Source organism: Natrix helvetica (genome assembly GCF_964273705.1).
Source record: "Natrix helvetica genome assembly, chromosome: 9".
NCBI classification, from domain to species: Eukaryota; Metazoa; Chordata; class Lepidosauria; order Squamata; family Natricidae; genus Natrix; species Natrix helvetica.
Window position 1 is genome coordinate 4,076,974 of NC_138560.1, and position 6,186 is coordinate 4,083,159.

The 6,186-nt window shown below is 48.0% G+C and overlaps 1 long non-coding RNA gene across 1 annotated transcript; it reads right to left on the reverse strand.

The window, feature by feature from the left end:
* Positions 1–2,214: 2,214 nt before the first annotated feature.
* LOC309397013 lies at positions 2,215–5,424 on the reverse strand. Its single transcript, XR_014176192.1, has 3 exons — positions 5,149–5,424; positions 3,800–3,932; positions 2,215–2,392 (listed from the first exon to the last, which is right to left on the reverse strand). It is a non-coding gene; the product is annotated as an uncharacterized lncRNA (long non-coding RNA).
* Positions 5,425–6,186: the final 762 nt, after the last annotated feature.

The following is a 6,186-nucleotide window of genomic DNA, read 5'->3' on the forward strand; positions in this document are numbered from 1 at the left end:
CCGATGGCGGTGCACAGCACTCTTGGGAACCAAGATCATTCTCACACCTGATCAGAGAGAGATGATTAGGGCACGAGTGAGTGTGCGCAGGGCCTCACGGTCCCGATATGGGCACAACTGGTGCACCACACAAACCTGTGCAATGGGCTTCCTAGCCACGATGGCCATCTCTTCTTTGAGCAGGAGTTGTGAGTTCAGGAGAACCTTCCAGTTGTACACCAGTTGTGTCTGGGGTAGTGCAACCTCATTCAGAACAAAAGATGATAAACAACTGGAGATGGTGCCCTCCAGATGTTTCAGATCAGGGATGTCTAAATGTGGCAACTTGAAGACTTGGCGACTTCAACTCCCAGAATTCTGAGTATTGAAGACCCCAAATCTTCACGTTGTCACATTTGGAGACCCTGTTTTAGATGGATCCCCAACATGGCCTTCCAAGGATGGTGGAGACCAGATTGAGAAAGGTGCATCAAGGATCAAAGGAGACCCAAGAAGTGAGGTGTCTTCTCCCCACCACATACATTAACCATCCATACCATACTTTCAACCAATCAGAAGTGCCCATCTCTTACCTGTTAGAACAAGTACCAGACAGCCCCAGCTGATGAGTGGTACCTCCATGATGTCCTCCTGGAGATGGAAATGATTTGGACATGCTGGGATCTTATTTTCAAACCCAGCTAGGAGGTCCAGTCTTTCTTCCACATTCTCCCAGCAAAGTTGGGGTCTTTTAGCTCAGCTACTCCCCCCCACCCACCCACTCAGCCACCCCAATCTCTGCTCCCTTTGGGCTTCTCAGTTATCTTCCCCTTCATCTCCACTCCCATTATGATTTCCCAGGTCAGAGGAAGAAGGTCATAATGCAAAGTGTCTGGGTGACTTTGGGCCAATCACCAGGAGACTGTGAATTCTAGTCCCACCTTAGGCACAAAAAACCAGCTGGGTGACTATGAGCCAATCACCAGGAGACTGTGAATTATAGTCCCACTTTAGGCATGAAAGCCAGCTTAGTGACTATGAGCCAATCATCAAGAGACTATGAGTTCTAGTCCCGCATAAGGCCCGAAAGCCAGGTAGGTGACTATGAGCCAATCGCCAGGAGACTGTGAGTTCCAGTCCCACCTGAGGCATGAAAGTCAGCTGGGTGACTATGAGTTCTAGTCCCACCTTAGGCACAAAAAACCAGCTGGGTGACTACGAGCCAATCACCAGGAGACTGTGAGTTCTAGTTCCACCTTAGGCACAAAAAACCAGCTGGGTGACTACGAGCCAATCACCAGGAGACTGTGAGTTCTAGTCCCACCTGAGGCATGAAAGTCAGCTGGGTGACTATGAGCCAATCACCAGGAGAATGGAAGTTCTAGTCTTGTCTTAGCCATGAAAACTAGATGGTTGCCTTTAGGCTGGCCATTTCCTCTCAGCCCAACCAGTGGTGGGTTCTTACTGGATTGGACCAGTCCGTCCGAATCGGGAGTGGTATGGCAGCCTGGGTCATCGCTGGAACCTGCAGCAATCCAGGCCTGCCACGCCCCCGAATCGTCGGCGGTGCCATCTTGTTTTCCAGTTCTGCGCATGCGCAGAATGATTTCTGTTGAACTGCGCGTGAGCGCACAGTGCATCCTGTGCATACATACGCACGAAGAAACCGGCAGTAGCGCCGGCTGGAACCCACCCCTGAGCCCAACCCACCTCACAGGGTTGTTTTTGTGCGGAAAATAGAAGGAGGAAGGTGTGTTGGATAGGTTCACTGGCTTGAGTTTTTTGTAAGAATAATAAAGGCGAGATACAAATAAATAAATAAAATAGCGCAAACTGCCGTAGGCTACCTGCACCGATTAGCCCAGAAACTGAGCAGTGAACAAGTAAAAAAAAAAAAATCAGTTATTGACTCCGTTATTTTTGCCCTTATTAATCTTCTAGTCCTAAAGGAATATGTGAGTCCTTATCTCAACCCCTCTTAACCCCTCAATCTTGGTCACATTTGACAGGACGATCCACGATCTCTCAAAAGTATTCCCCGTAAAATATGACGACGTTATATTTCCAATATTTTTCCAATATTATAGAAAGCGTTTGAAAGATGGAGAGAGAGAGAGAGAGAGAGAGAGAGAGAGAGAGAGAGAGAGAGAGAGAGAGAGAGAGTCAGGATAAAAGGAGGGCACCAAAAGGATGTTTTAATTCATCAACAGGTATGAATAATGTTTTTGCCCTGGGGTCCAGATGTTTATAAGTTGTTGAAGGAGCCATTAAAGTGTGCTTGTTGGTTTCCCGGTAATTGCCAGGTAGGTGGGATTCATTTTCTTCGGGAAAGTGGGAGTTGACGAATCCATGACTGTGCTCCAAACTTCAGTGTTACTGCCACTGTCATTCGGGGTCAAGATGCTTCTTCTACCTGAAAGAGAGTTCAGTCTAGCATCAGAACATATTAAGCCAGAGTGGAAGCACCCAGAATCTACTCTCTTTTATCTTCCAGGACCTGTGTGATGTCTATGTCTAAGCCAGAATTTATCTTGCTAGCAGGGATGATGTTACCTAGTTTGGTCATGAAATGTCTGTAAGAAAAGAACAAGCTAAGAGAGGATCAAGGACCCCACATTCATTGTCCTTCTCCTCCTTCTCCTCCTCCCCTTCCTCCTCCCCCCCCCGCCCCCTCCTCCTCCCCTTCCTCCCCCTCCTCTCCACAACCCCCACTTCTTCTGGCACTGATGCTGTTACTTCATTAGGTCATGAAACATCTGTAGAAAACAACCAATCTCACAGAGGTTCAAGGACCCCACAGTCGTCCTCCTCCTCCCTCCCTCCCCTCCCTCTCCTCAAATCTCACTCCTTCTTGCACTGATGCTGTTAGTTGGGTCACAAAATGCCTATAAGAAAACAACCAAGCTCAGAGAGCACCCCCACAGCCTTCCTCCTCCTCCTCCTCCTCCTCTGCTCCTCCTCCTCCTCTCCATAAACCCAACTCTATTGTAGCACTGATGGTGTTACTTAGTTGGGTCATGAAATGTCATGAAACCAAGCTCAGAGAGACCCCCACAGTCTTCCTCCTCCTCCTCCTCCTCCTCCTCCTCCTCCTCCTCCTCCTCCTCCTCCTCCTCCTCCTCCTCCTCCTCTACTCCTCCTCCTCCTCTCCATAAACCCAACTGTATTCTAGCACTGATACTGTTACTTAGTTGGTAAGTCCTGAAACGTCTTTAAGAAAATAACCAAGCTCAACACTAAGGACCCCACGGTCTGTCTCCTGCTGCTGCTCTTCCTCCTCCACAAACCCCACTCTCTTCTAGCACTGGTGGTGTTACCAGTATGGTCCTAAAACGTCGATAAGAAAACAACCAAGATCAGAGAGAGATCAAGGACTCCTCAGTTCAATCCCGAGCTACAAATATTCTTTTTCTATTGCTATCTAACTCTGCTTGGGGAACCAAATTTGGCTGGCTGGCTGGCTGGGGAATTCTGGGAGTTGAAATCCCCCAGTGGCCAAGGTTGGATACCTCTGTTGCAAGGTATGCATCTAGATCAGGGGTGTCCAAACTTGGGAACTTTAAGACTTGTGGACTTCAACTCCCAGAATTCCCCAGCCAGCCATGCTGGTTGGGGAATTCTGGGAGTTGAAGTCCACAAGTCTTAAAGTTCCCAAGTTTGGACACCCCTGATCTAGAGTGCCTCCATCGACTCGGGTGTCCACAAATTTGGGCGGGTTTTTGTTTGCTGCTTTTTGTTTCCACAGTCCAAACGAATGGTTGGACGGCTTTCTTGAGAAAAATGCCTCCGAAAGAAACAATGCGCAAAGCTCAGCTCTTACCTTTTGGCGCTGTCTTTCCATACTTGGTAAGAGACCATGCCTACCACCAGCGCCGTTCCAACCAGACACCCCACAAAAATGACAGCAATCGATCCGGGCGATAAACCTTTCCGCTTCTCCGATTCGTTGTTTTCTGAAAGAGACAAGGAGAGCCATCTCGAAATGAGGACGTTCCAAGAGGATCCTTGGTTTCAGCCCCTCCCTTTTCCTCCGTGATGCGCAAATATCCGAGTGAATCAACCAGGGACTGGATGGAGTTGTGCAGATTTCCCCCCCCCCCCCTCACAAAGGAGAAATCTGATCCTGGGTTGGAATCCACCTAGTCTCATTTTCCCCAGAGCATCTTTCTGACCTCAAATCTCAGATGTTGGTGGAGACGTACGAGAGAAGATTAAATAAAAATAAAAGGCTGTTGTGGCCTGCCAGTGGAGCTGGCAGCAGATTCGGACAGTGAGGAGGTTGGGGAGGAACCTGGGCCAGTCCTGGAGTCTGGGGAAGGCTCAGATGAGGGCTCTGTGTCGGAGGCAGAGAGGGGGGCCAGAGCCGTCTGACAGTTATCAGCTGCCTTCAGAGTCAGACGTCAGTGAGGCAGAAGAACAATTGGAGCCTGTTCCCAGTGTGCGCATGCACAGAGTTGCCAGATGAAGGGAACAGCTAAAGAACAGGAGTCAACTTGGGAATAAGGCCACAGGTGGACGATGAATGGCCCCTCCCAGAGGAAATAAAAGGGGAGCAAAAGGGGAGCGAAGTTTGCAGGAGAAAATTAGTTCATTCCTGCATTCTTGACAAGTACTGCTGCCCCGAATAGGGGGTTAGACTAGAAGACCTCCAAGGCCCCTTCCAGCCCTAGGTTTCTATGAATGCCAGTTGCCAAAGGAGGAGGTCAGAAGGGCAATTTATCAGATGCTAGTCTGCTCAGTGACAAGGTGGCTCAATAGCTAAGACGCTAAGCTTGTCGATCAGAAAGGTTGACAGTTCGGCGGTTCGAATCTCTTGTGCTGCGTAACGAAGAGAGCCCCTGTTTCTTGTCCCAGTTTCTGCCAACCTGGAAGTTCGAAAGCATGTAAAAACGCAAGTAGAAAAATAGGAACTATCTTTGGTGGGTAGGTTACAGCCTTCTGTGCGCCTCCGGCGTTGAGTCATGCCGGCCACATGACCACGGAGACGTCTTCGGACAGCGCTGGCTCTTCGGCTTTGAAACGGAGATGAGGGCCTCCCCCTAGTGCTCATTGGGAATGACTAGTACTTATGTGCAAAGGGAACCTTTACCTTAATGGCAAGATGGCCAGAGGGAGAAATCTAATAAATCTATAAATAGAACAAATAAATAAATAAATACAAATTTTTACCTTTTATGACCAGTAAGTATATCTTCCCAATTGCTGTGCTATTGCTCCCATTCCTCTGTAGTACATATATGTCCATATCTGACTTGCTAACATTCTTGATGCCCAGGGAACAATCCTTGCCTGGTGTATGCCTTGTGGTGTAACCGGGTTTTTTATGGATCTGAGGAGCTGGGCTTAATTCATAAGTCAAGATGTCTTTGTAAGTCGTATCTTCCCCTCTGCTCCACGTACAGGAATAGATTTTTTCCGAGGTGTTTTTGGGCCTGAGAGTGACAGTAACACCCACAACTGGAAATTCAGGTTCTACAGTGATGTCGACGGTAGCATTTTCAGTAACGTTTGGAGCTGCTTGGATAAGTGCCAGGTAGCAGGAGCTCAAGATGCAGGCTGGAAGAAAAGGAGAGGAAAAAAAAGAGAGAATTAAGAGTGGAAGAGGTCAGGAGGAAAGGAGGATTCAAATAAAGGATTAAGATCTTTCAAAGATCCTGGAGCAGCAGGGAGCAACCAGAGGCCTGGGAAAAAGCTGAGAGAGAGATTCCCATCTTCCAAAAAAATAAAAAAAAAAGATTTTTGTATTCTGGAAACTACAGACCTATTTCAGCCTGACATCAATATTTGGGAAATCCCTGGAAGAGATAATTCAGCAATGGACAGCTAGAAGCAAGCAAAGTTATAACCAGAAGCCCAGTGGTGGGATTCAGCCAATTCGCAACTATTTGGGAGAAACGGTTGTTAACTTTCTAAGCAGTTCGGAGAAACGGTTGATGGAAGAAATCTTCTTTTTGTTTTGTTTTTTCTACTTTACAGGGCTAATCCTGTAAGGAAGGCAGGCAGGAAGGAAACATTCTGGTGTTGTTTCTAGCCTAATCTTTATTGCCCTGCTTACAGAAACTGCCTCTATGGTTAACCCTTATTCCATTGTAACAGCTAAGGCGAAGTGCCCATCGACGTGAGTGATGTTGAGTTGGCCAGGTCCACCCAGTCACATGACTAGTGAGCCTCGCCTACCCAGCTGGTCATTAGGGCAGAGAATAGGTC